Source organism: Typha latifolia, chromosome 4 (assembly GCF_019914945.1).
Source record: "Typha latifolia isolate L0001 chromosome 4, TyphaL0001v2, whole genome shotgun sequence".
Taxonomy (NCBI): Eukaryota; Viridiplantae; Streptophyta; class Magnoliopsida; order Poales; family Typhaceae; genus Typha; species Typha latifolia.
Genome location: NC_133089.1, coordinates 9,434,895 through 9,448,605, shown reverse-complemented (window position 1 = coordinate 9,448,605; position 13,711 = coordinate 9,434,895).

Below are 13,711 nucleotides of genomic sequence, written 5' to 3'. Positions count from 1 at the left end.
CGTAACCCCCTCCCTCACCTTCTCTCTTTCTTCTCTTCCTCTTCTCCCCTTCTTCTTCTTCTTCTTCTTCTTCTTCTTCTTCTTCTTCTTCTTCTTCTTCTTCTTTCTTTCTTTCTTTTTCTCCTTCTTCCTCGGCTTCTTCTCCTTCTTTCTACATAGTGCTGGGCTCGGCCCAGCACTGTAGTAGGCAATGTTGGGCCGAGCCCAGCACTAATGGCAGAATTAATTAATTAATTAATTAATTTATTTATGCTATTTATTTAGGTAATTTTCTTCTTAATTAATGCAAATAGATTATTTAGACATTAACTATTTTAATAATATTATATATTCTTCAATATAATTTTATAAATGATAATTTTTATAATTAATGATTAATTAGGTATAAATATAGGTAATACTTATATTTATTTATTTATTTATATGTATATTAGAATAATAGATAGATTTGTAAATTATAATTATTAGATTTCTATTCTAATATTCTTATGATATACATTTTAATGGTGAACGGTTTGGTAAAATTAGCTAAAGCAAGGACCGGGGCTGAGATCATCGCCTTCTTCAAGGCTTCAAATGCTTCCCTTGCTTTATCCGTCCATATGAATGCACCTTTCCGCATCAAAGCCGTGAGGGGAGCTGCAACCTTGCCTTAGTTCGCCACAAACTGACGACAGTAGCCCGTTAAGCCGAGGAAACCGCATAGCTTCTTAGTATCTTGGGCAACGGCCATTCTACCATACTTCGGATCTTCTTCGGCTCAACTTCCATGCCATCTTTAGATATGATGTGGCCTAGGTAGTTGACCCTTTGTTGCAATAGGTCAAGTACCATCTGAAAATGTTGCAAGTGCTCCTCCCATGCATGACTGGCTGTATAACAATATACATCAAAGAATATCAGCACATATTGCCTCAAATGAGGCCTAAAGATATCATTCATTAAGCTCTGAAAGGTGGCGGGAGCATTAGTAAGACCAAAAGGCATAACGAGGAACTCGTAGTGCTCATCATGAGTTTTAAACGTCGTCTTGTGCACATTGGATGGTTCAACTCTAATTTGATGGTATCTCGCCCTCAAATCCAGCTTTGAGAAGTAACATGCACCCGCCAATTCATCCGGCAACTCTTCGATCACTAGTATGGGATACTGGTCTTTGACGATGATAGAATTGAGAGCTCAATAGTCCACATGAAACTGCCATGATCCGTCCCTCCGCACGAGCAAGACCGGTGAAGAATAGGTGCTTCGACTTGATCTTATCACCCTGCTGGACAACATCTCTTGGACCATCTTTGTTATAGCCTCCTTTTGGATGAAGGGATAACAGTATGGCCTCACATTTGCTGGACCCGCCCTGAGCATGATCTCGATGTGATGGTCTTGCGCCCTAAGTGGAGGCAATCCATGTGGTTGCTGGAATACATCTTTAATTTCCTACAAAACAGCCTTTAAGTCAACGAGTAAGTGCGCTGGATCGTCTACGTCCTTGGCCCGTTCGATGAGTTGCATGAGGAATCCACGACACTCGGGTTCGGCAACCCCTCTAGCGACTGCAGTGCCCCCTTGGCTTCCATGCTTGATGCAACTAGTAGCTAGATCGCTTGGCCTTCATGACTGAACTCCATTGCCATGGTAGTGAAGTTGAAGGTGACCGGTTCAAGATTCCGAAGCTATTGCACCCCAGCACCAAGTTGGCTTCTCGTAGAACCAACAGATAAAGATCAATTCGGAAGACATGGCCCTAAATTTGCAGCTGGACCTTGCGGCATATGCCCTTTGTTCTCAACATGGTGCCATCATCGATAACCACATCAAAGCCGTTGGAAGGCTCCAACTCCAATCCCAAACGCCTCACAATCTAAGAATCCACAAAATTATGAGTGCTTCCTGAATCAATAAGAATTAGGACTTTATTCTTCTTGATCATAGCTATCGATCCAAAGAGTTTTCGGAGTCGACTCGCCGGCAAAAGAGTGAAGGGAGATTTTGGCTTGGACTTCAAGTAGGTTGTCCTCTTCGGTGCGGCCACCTTCTTCCTCTTACTGCTCTTCAAGATCTTCAATAGGATCATCCTCGATCATCTCCTCCGTGAGCATGATGGCCGTGGGCTGTTTGGAGCATTTGTGACCCGATGTGAAGCGCTCGTCACAATAGAAGTATAGGCCCTTCGAGCACCGATCATCAATCTTCGCTGGTGTGAGGCATCGTCCCCTCATCCGTGGCTGTCCCCTAGGGTCAGGGGTTGTCCGTGCTGGGGGTGGCCAATTGAGGTTTAGCCGAACCCACCCCGAACGTGCCACACCCGAGACTGACGGTCTAGGGTTAGAGCGCGGGTCGCTAGTGCTCCATGTTGGACGGTGTGTCGCCTTCAACTCCTTTATCTCATTTTCCATCATTTGAGTTGCTGAGAAGGCTTCCAACAAGGTAGTAGGATCAGTCGCCTTGACTTTCGCTTGAATATCACGATAAAGCTCGGAGACAAAAGTGCTTTTGAGAGCCGAGTCCGACCACCCGTGGACTCGATTGCTAATTATTTCGAACTCCTCTTGTCGGCGAACTCCTCCCAAGTGGCCAAGGCGCATATGCGCAATGTGCTGCTTGAAGCCATCTCACCGCTATGTCTTCAAGGTGGATTGAGGCCAGAAGCACCTTTTGGTGATCATGTGTCCCTTGATAAGTGAAGAATTGCTCCATCCTATAAATCCAATCCAACGGGTCATCACCGTTGAATTTAGAAAAATCGACTTGAACGGTGCGGGGTTGTAGTATTTGGTGCGTTCGTACTCGCGTCCTCGGTGAAGTGGCTCTTGTTGCTGGTGAAGGAGATGTTGGGCAATGGAATCATCCAACCGAGCTAGAGTGCTTATTCAACACCTATTGATAAGTGCGTGAAAAGGCCCTTATATTATCATTACTAGCTTAATAATTAAAATATAAGTATCTTTTTTGATTGTTTAATAGGTCTTTTGTAAATTTACATTTCACTTTATAAAATACTCAAATAATGATTAAAATTTAAAATTTTTATTACTAGAATAAAATTTAGAGAAGTTGTCCCGAGCATGTCCAGATTTGCAAAATCCAAGTTTTTAGACAAAATATATTGAATTCAAGTGTTGGATGCACACATTTGATGTGACGCATTAGATCCACCATTGCACCAAATCCCAGCCAGTAGCCCAGCATTTGTGCAACAAGCTCACGGCCTAGCCCTTGCGCAACAAGCCATCTTCATTTAGGCCAATTGCACCGATTTTGTGCAACTGACTAAACAATGGATCTATGTTGTGGTACTTGATTTAGATGCATAGTGGGCATGATTAAATAGCTTCAAATTGTATCCATTTCTATTTATGATTTAGGAAAATAAGATAATTTTTGGCAGGTGCTTTCGAACGCAAATGGACGACGTTCGAACATGGCATTCGAATGCTTAATTCGTGTTTGCACATATAAAGAATGGGTTTGGCAGCTCAAATGCCTGATTTCGCATTCACACATCGAGAGACTTGTTTTGGGGTGTTCAAACACTATCGGGGTGCGTTGAAACGCACGACGGAGTTGAGTCATAATAGAATTTGTTTAGGATTTTTGGATAATTGGCTAGCCTCCAGAAATGTGGAAAAGCAGCCTACTTGGAATTATTGATTATTGGAACTTATTTTGCATCTAGGCTCAACTTCTCCATCCTCTTTCCTTCCCTTTAGTATTCAACCCGAGCTTTTGTCTATTGCCGAAGTTAATCCTCCGTCGCTTCTTCCGCCTCTCTCTAGCGACCAGCCATACTTGGAAGCTCTCTTCTCCTACCTCATCTTGTTCAAAGCACTAACCCATCCACCATAGCCATCATCTTCTCCCATAATTCTATTCAAATAATCCACATCCATCTTGCCACCTCCTGACTTTGGTTATTGTTTTCTTCATAACTTTCAATCTACTAGCCCGATCGACAAGATTCTGGTTGTGTTGGATTCTCAACTTCTAGAGGAAGAACATATCTGAATCTCATATCATTTTAGTTGTGTGATCGATCCCTATTGCCTTTGCAAGTTCCATGTTGAGTTCTATCCAGATTAATAAATCGAATAGACAATCATCTTCCTCGAGGGCGACCAAAACAAGTTGGTACTAGAGCCAGCCTTCCTTGGCATGCATCCGCAATGATGCCAATCACTAGATCCATGATGGCGTGAAGAAGAGAAGGAGAGACATCCATGCGCGCGAAAGAGAGAAACTCTCCACCTCCACGCACGGGCACCCAAAGGCAAGAGTACCCAAGCACACATAATGCTGCCTCCTCCATCCTCCTCCACGAATCCAAACATGGAGATGCTATTAAGGTCTACTGAAGCTTGGGGACAAACTTTCTCCACCATCCTTGCCCAAATCATCAAAACCTTGAGTCAAACAATCACACAACGAAATGCTAGTTTGTTGTAGGCGATTCGAGAAGGGCCGATCTAAGGACATGAGGCACCCTGATCTTCCACACTAGAACCCCCCATGATTGTTCCACCGGTCGACCAAGGACAAAGGAAGGAAACCAGCCCGAACCGAGGCATGGTGGGTCTCTTAGATGAGCGTGATTGGTAGACAAAGATGATGATGATCCCTGGATTGAGAGGGATGAAGAGAAAGATTGGGAAGCTTGATAGAAGACATCAGAGGAATCAGGTATGGCTAGAGAACTCACCTCTAATTAGAGCTGAAGCAAGATATGATCCCAACTGTGATACCGGCATTCGCGGGCGCACTGTTGGATTAGAGTTTTTGATTTTTTTTTGAGGTGGAGATCAAGTAGATTGTGTAACAACCTGCCCAAAAAAAAAATTAAATTAACTTTTGGGCATGACGTGGCCGGTCACACTATGGCCGGCCTCGTGCCCATGCAGCTTGCGTGGTGGGGCGCCACACGCCCACTGCCGTTGCCGTAGCCAACCGGCTGCAGCGGGCCCCGACGCCGCCGCTACCCCTCCTCCACCGCCTTCCCTCTCTCTCTCTTTAAATCTCTCTCTCTCTCTCTCTCTATCTCTCTCTCGGTCACTCTCTCACTCTACTCTCTCTCGCACTCCTTCCTCTCCTCGTTGTCAACGTCGGCCCGCCGCCATCTCCTCGAAGCCGCCGCCACCGGTGAGATCCCTTATATCCCTTCTCTTTCCTTTTCTTCCTCTCTCTCTCTCTCTCTCGCCAAGCTTGGGCTCGTCGGAGCCGAGCCGCCGACGAGAGGCCGACCGCTGGCTAGCCAGCAGCGACTGGTGCCCTCCCCGCCGGCCTGGGTCCGCAACCCCCTCCCTCACCTTCTCTCTTTATTGTCTTCCTTTTCTCCTCTTCTTCTTCTTCTTCTTCTTCTTCTTCTTCTTCTTCTTCTTCTTCTTCTTCTTTTTCTTTCTTTCTTTCTTTCTTTCTTTCTTTCTTTCTTTCTTTCTTTTTCTCCTTCTTTCTCGGCTTCTTCTCCTTCTTTCTACATAGTCTTTGGCTCGCCCGGCATCAGATGTAACGATCTTGGGTTCGACCCAAAGACTAAAGGCAGAATTAATTAATTAATTAACTATTTTATTTATGTTATTTATTTAGGTATTTTTCTTCTTAATTAATGCAAATAGATTATTTAGACATTAACTATTTTAATAATATTATATATTCTTCAATATAATTTTCTTAATGATATTTTTTATAATTAATGATTAATTAGGTATAAATATAGGTAATACTTATATTTATTTATTTATATGTATATTAGAATAATAAATAGATTTGTAAATTATAATTATTAGATTTCTATTCTAATATTCTTATGATATACATTTTAAGTAATTCTATTAATTTATTATATATTATTATTCTGCAACAAATGAAATACTTATAGTTATTTAGCCTTTTATTTTATTTTATTTTATAATTATATATTTACAAATACCCTTATATAAAGGAAGTAGACCTATTCTCCTTATCCTATAATTAGTATTTTATAATAGTATAATTATAGTATTGAATCATATCTATAAGATAGATCTAGTTATGTCTCTAATAAACCTTTATATTTTACTTGAATTAATTCGAATTAGATAAACGACTAACTTCATGCTACTTAAATATTTTTAGATCCCGAACCCTCTTATTTGAGGCCCCGTGGACCTTGTTAGCGATGAGTGTCACTCGGTTGGTTGGCGGATGTAAAGGATACATAGTTTGCGTCTTCTGATTCGGGTGAGTAGTGTTATCCCCTAAATATCTTTTCTCAAATTAGGTTATATTGTATATTATGTACATGCATGTTTTGGTCTCCAGCATGATTATATGACTTTATCTATAGATGATTATAATCGAGCATATTTTATCATGTATCTGATTAGGTTGATCTAGGATATGAGCACATTGGTAATATATAGAGATGATGAGAGATGATTATGATTTATAGCATGAGTATGCATGTAATAGATTAGCATGAGTATGCATGTGTTGACTATATGATTGGAGACTATATTGCATTATTTTTCTCTTGACTTCTATTCCACCTAAATTCCTGTTATGCATTGACTTGTTATCGTACTAGATATATGCATATGATTTTTTATTTAGAAGGAAAGCATGAAATATGATTTATAAGATAGTTAATAGAAAGCGTGAGGATACCCGAGTAGGCGCCAGGGTTAGGAGTGCCTGCAGTGATGATTATGGTCGCTGATATGCGATATCTCGTGGCCCATGTCTGAGGTCAGTTGAGTCTGTGCGCACAGACAATCAGACACATGTCGTTCGTCAGGGCATATGTGGCGAGTTATCCTTACAAGATTTCTATCAGCTAGAAGGGTGCCCGGTCTGGATGGTTGTTGATACCCTTAGCGGATGGCAGGGTATGATTATATTTGAGATACTCCTTGCGGATGACAAAGTATGCTCTGTGCCTCCGGGCATGATGTTGAGACCAGGTATCGGGTGTTGACTGTGTATGGTGGTCTAGTATGATGATGACATATAGAGCTGACACTAATGACTGAGATGTTGAGTAATGCATATGATTTTATTAACATATGATTTTATTAACATTTGATGACTGAGATGACTAAGATGTTGAGAAATGCATATGACTGAGATGTTGAGAAATGCATGCATCATGTGTTATATTTGAGAGAGTTATGATGATAGTATAACATGGAGATTTGTTTACTCATTGTCGAGGATTATATACTTTTATTAGTTATGACATGTTATCTACTTTTTATTTATATAATATTGAGGATACATTTATATATTCATTCATGATATGATGCTCTTTCTAATTCATATTATCTAGTACATGATTTATTCTTTATTTGGCATCACTGATTCGGGGTAAGGTCTATTCACTGAGCCTTTTGCTCATGACTCTATCTCTATTTTTTTTCTAACCCCTCAGATATGTGGTACGTGATAGCAACTTGAGATATCTTGAGAAGATATTTTAGACGATGATTTATATAATACAGGTCGAATCATAGTGTACTCTTGTATTAGTTGTTTTAATTGTATCTTGATGGTTTGTTGTGGCCTGCGTGGGTCCTGCCAGATTATGTAGTAGTCTAGTGTATATTATTATGGACTTGAATATTCTTTATGTTAACATGTTTATTTGGTTATTAATATGATTTATTTCATGATGGATTCTGTGATCATGGATAGGTTAGTAGGTTTTATTTGATGATGTTATGATTATATGTGCATAGGAGTATCTGTGGGTGACGGTCCCGCCCGTCCTGTCATGTGCGTCGTGCGTGCAGTGTGGGCGTGTGGGCATGCACATGATTATGCCGGGCGAGGTACAGTTCAGGTGATATCAGAGCTTAGGTTTAAGGATGATCTGGCAAACCATCAAGTATAGTAGTTGTCGGTTTATTTTAGGATTACGTTAGTAGTCAATCTCGATGAGTGTAATATTAATTGGTTGAGATAGAGATCTAGATTGTGATGTTGAGATTATTAAGTTTTGATACTTTGATGATATTGATAGAAATAATTTGTGATATTGGTATATTGAGAATTTATTTGAGCGACTAAGGAATAAGAAGAGATATTACTAAATCATGCATTGATGTTATCAATGTTGAGGTGCTATAGTCTGTGGAACATAATATTGGAGATGTAGACATGTTTATATGATGTGATACAGTGTAGAAATTCCTAAACATGTAAAGATATTTATTTATGCAAAAGAATTATTATCAGTAGATTGGAGGTTATTCTGAACAGATATAGCATTTTTTGGGATTTTTGATCTTTTATGGATATATTTGAGATTAGGAGATTGATGTAAAGAGATATATGTGCAGAGAGACTACTCTGATTCTTATAAGAATTATAATTATTGATTATGGATGGATGAGTAAGATATGTGATAATTTAGTATAGTGGAAAAGATATTAGATGATGTAATATAGATGAATGTAGGTTGTATACGGAAAAGAATTTTGGGACGATTAGTATGATAAATTATGTTTGCAAGATACTTGTGTTAGTAGGTATAAAATTTTGATTGTACCGACAAGATGGATGATTTAATAGGGATATGTTTGTCCAATAGTACTATTAGAGGATTAACGACTTGTTTAAATCTTTAAGTTGATGATTTAACCAAATAGGGTAATGAGCATAGAAAATATGATATGGATATAGCTATTGGATTATGAATTATTTCAGTAGTGGAGGCTTAATGTATTTATTTCTGGATGACATGATAGTAGGTTTAGTTTAGAAGTTGCTGATTGTGTGAATTTGATTAGATGGAATGAATGGTAATGAGATGAATTATATAGGGTGATGATAGTTGCTAAAGTTGATAGTCTCATGATATATCTTGTATGATAGTGAAAATATATTTTGATTATTAGTTTAGTTTTGGACATTGATTGAGAGGATAAGAATATTATAGCATGAAGAACGTGTATTTTGGGTGATGAATTTTAATTACAAATATATAGACTTATTTTTTTTTATGATATTAATGATGTTATGGAAATTTTTTTTTTGATGATGCTATAAGATTAAATCGTTTAGTATATGTAGTGGACTTTACATAGAGGATGTGATAAAATATTAAGTTGGGACTCTGGATGAAATATAAGGTTTAAGTGATGTAATTAGAAATTAGATATGTTGGTTTTTAATCATAGATGTTAAATTGAGATTTATGTGCTTTGACATGTTAGTTGTTTTGATGATACCAATTGGAGAGATAACTTGATAGAGTTATTCATACAGCCTATAGACTTAATCATTTGTTATGATTGATAGATGATTTGGAAGTTGAACTAATGGCTTTATAGGACGGATCGTATTCAATGTATCGATAGATGTTTATTATACTGCTAGAAGATAAATAGATAATGATGTATAGGAAAGTGATTATTTTAGCATTTGTTTAATCGTTGGCTTTTAGGTTTGATTATTACTAGAGGTTATTGAGTGAGCCTTTTAGAATAATGAGATTGATTTTAATAATTGTAAAGATTTATAGGCTTACATTTGAGTCTTAAAATAAAGATACTTGAGTGGGAGATAATGATTTCATGATTGGTTCCATTATAGTTGTGGAAATTTGATCTTTTAATGAATTGCAAAGTTAAGGTTGCAAGAAGGTTGTTATCTATATTTTTAAATGTCTTCTGATCTATATAAGTCGGTTAGTGTCAATTAGTTTATTAGTATATCATAATAGCATTATCATTTCGGGAGATTAATCTTAGTAGCTTTAGTTCATGTACAATGATTTTGTGGATTTGTCTAAGATATGTTTATGTATTCTTAAAGATCAAGTATGATAGATTAGTAAATATTTGTGTGGCAATGGATTAATATTATGAACCGAATATTATATCTATCGAAATATTGAAGAGATTATTGATTTCTTAGTAGAACTCAGTAGATAGTCTTTGGATCTGAATATCGATATCATTAAGTGATATTTTGGTGGATACACTAGTCGTGATAGTAACTAAATAGATAATGATCAAACTAGAATTATGGGAATCGAGGAATGAATAGTATGTGTTAGGTTTTTAATTATTGGCAATTGTGTACAAAATATTATAAGTGTATTTTTACATGTATATTAGCTTTATACAAGTCTAGAATATCTCTGGTTTGAAGAATTGCAAAATTATTGGAGAAAAGCTGTTGAGTTTCGCGTTCACAAACGCGTTCGAACGCGTTCACAAACGAATTCGAACATGGGTACTGCGTTCACACAGACTAAGAGCTGCGTTTATAAACGCGTTCAAACGCGGGTATTGCATTCACACAAACCAAGAGCTGCGTTCACAAACGCGTTCGAACGCAACTTAAAGAATTCAGGTTGTCGCGTTCGAATGCACTCGAGCCCGTTCGAACGTAGCTGAGAACAAGTCATGCCGTTCAAACCCACCCGGGCTGCGTTTGAACGCACCAACGAAGTTTGATAAAATTGGACTTTCGTGAGTACGGATAAGACTTGGATTTGGCTCTATCTTGGATATCATATATAAGGATTGTGATGCCCTATCTCTAGGGTGGTTGAAGAAGCATTATTGAAGAAGACTTCTTGAGGCTACATCAGTTCTTCAACTAACAAGGTTCCACTCATAAAAAAAAGTTAATCTTTCGTCTTAAGGGCTATCTAGACGAAAGATCAATCTCGAGGGTTACTGAGGTTGGACTTCAATCACGAGAAGCAGTAAATCGTGGGTTCTAGCGAGCAAGACTAAAAGGAACAAAGTCGTTTGGATCGACGGATTGTTTTGTGAGTTAGTATTGTAACTGCTACTATTCTAGTGATTGGTTTTGATCCGAGTTTGGATCCGTGGTTTTTTTTCGTTTGGGTTTTTCCATGTTAAAATCTGGCGTTCATCTCTGCTTTTGTTCTTAATATTTCTACGGACTTTTACTTAAGCGAACGAGTGATATCATTACCTAGTATTTAAATACATACTTGTGTCTAGGGGTTTTTCAGTATGGATACAGAAGTTATTGATAGAAAGATCATCATAAAGTTTATCATGTATGTTTCTTGAGATAGTTTGAATTTTACCTTTAAGATATTGCAGATTAAGAAGGAAGATAATGTGGAGAATTAGAAAGGTGTATAAATTTATTTGAGGTTGCATTAGGATTAACATTGATAGGTTGGATTTGATGAACTGTATATTTTTCAATTGGTATCAGAGGAGGTTCTCTCACCCTTTGAGAGAGATCAGATAGGCATAAATTTTCATAGAGATGGACCATCATTTATTAGACCTCCTATCCTAGATGGATCAAATTATGGATATTGAAAAGCTAGGATGAGAGCTTACTTGAAGTCTATAGATGAACGAGTATGTTTTGTCGTTGTGAACGGTTGGAGTCCACCAATGTACATGGTGGATGATAAACTTGCTGATAAACCGATAGAGTCATGGGATAGGTCAGACTATGAAAAAGTTGGATGGAATAGCAAGGCAATAAATGCAATTTTCAGTTGTGTTTCCTCGGAAGAATTTAGAAGAATTTATACTTGTGAGATAGCAAAAGAAGCTTGGACAATTTTAGAAACTACTCACGAAGGAACTATGGCTGTAAAACTTTTTAAACTTCAGAGGTTGACTACTAGTTTTGAAACTCTACGTATGGAGGAGAATGAGACATTTGATGAGTTCTATGCAAAGCTGAGTGATATAGTCAACTCCAATTTCAACCTAGGAGAGAAAATTCCTGAAAATAGAATTGTCCGTAAGATCCTTAAGTCTCTTTCAGAGAGGTTTCAGGCGAAAGTTACAGCTATTGAGGAAAGTAAGGACATCGATTCTATGAAAGTTGAACAATTGGTAGGAAATCTACAAACATTTGAGTCCAATCTTTCAAAACCGAGGAAGTCCAAAGGGATTGCTCTATCCACAGTTGAAGAAATTATAGAGGAGTCTGATGATGAAGGTGATTTAGATGTTGAGATATTGGCCATGTTCGTCAAAAAATTTAATAAATTCTTTCGGAAGCCAAACAAGTTGAATGTTGAAAAACTTGAGAAAAGCAAAGCCTTTGTGAAAAAGAAGAATACTGCGAGTTTGAATATAGGTGTGAGCAACAATAGTGTCAAACAGAAAAATAAGAATTCTGAGAATAAAGTTCGATGTTTTGAATGTTCTGGTTTTGGACACATAGCACAAGAATGCCCTAATCGCCTTAAGAAGAATGGTAAAGCTATGAAAGTTACTTGGGATGACTTAGATGAATATGATAATGATTCTGGAAAAGACGAAGAAAACTTTGTTGCTTTTGCCTCTTCTCTACTTAATATCGATTCTGTTGTTGATACTGATAGTACAGATGATCAGGCCCAGTACTGGATGCCGATCTTTTCGTAGGCGTTTGCCCCCAATTGGATCGATATGTTACCAACTGAGGAAGATGAGTCTGAAATTCAAAAGGCATATAATGACCTGTACCTGGAGTCGTTTAAACTCATGAAAAGCAATTTTAGACTACTTCAACGACTCAAGGTAATCGAACTAGAAAGAATTCAATTTGAGGAGAAGTACAAATTGGAACTTGAATGTGTCAAAGACCTTTCTGAACAACTTGTCAATGCAAAAAATAAAATGAAGGCTGATGAAATTGAACTAGAGCGACTGAATAAGGAAGTGACATTTCTAAAAGGGAAGAACAAACTTGACGAGATTCTAAAGGCTCAGATCTCTGGAAAAGACAGGTATGGTGTTGGATACACTAGTAATTCAAATAATAATAAAACTATCTTCGTTTCTGCAGGTATACAAAAGGAAGAATATCTGAAGTCATCAACCACATTTATAAAGCAATCCTGGATGAATGCTTCTAAACTGAAGGCGAATCTACAAACTGGTGAATCGTCAACGGCACCAAAGGTAAACTTTAGTCAAACTCCTCGACAAAAGGTGAGTAGAAAAGGGTTTGTTCCGACATGCTATCATTGCGGCATTCTAGGGCATATTCAACCTCATTGCAAATTTCTGCAAAAACCTAGAACTGCTTTCATTTATGGGATGAAAACAAAGGCCATATGGGTCAAGAAAAGTGATTTGAAATGTTATGTTGTGCATACAGCCTTGAAAGCTTTAAATTCTGATTTGTGGTATTTAGATGGTGGTTGTTCAAGACATATGTCGGGTGACAAGTCGTTATTTTCTACTCTTGAAAAACATGAAGGGGGAGTTGTGATATTCGGAGATGGTAATTCATCCAAGGTAATAGGTAAGCTCTCCGGGGGTTCCTATTCTTGAAAATGTTCTTTATGTGAAGGGTTTGAAAGCAAATCTTCTGAGTATCAGTCAATTTTGTGATGAAGATTATGAGGTAAAATTCTCCAAAAATGATTATACTATTCTAGATCATGGTGGTAATGTTATATGTTATGGATCTAAAACATCTGATAATTGCTATGTTGTTGGAATGTCACATAAACTGAAATATAACAGTGCCTCTTTCGACATTGCAGATCTTTGGCATCAACGTCTTGGACATGTGAATCATAAGAAATTATTTACTCTGTCCAAACAAGAAGTGGTAAGAGGAATACCTAAGATGAAAGAAATGTCAAAAAGAGTGTGCGGTTCGTGTCAAATTGGAAAACAAATTCAGATCTCATACAAGAAGGTAAATGCAGCTTCCACCGACCGTGTGCTTCAATTAGTTCACATGGACTTGATGGGTCCAATAAAAACGGAAAGTCTTGGAGGTAAACGTT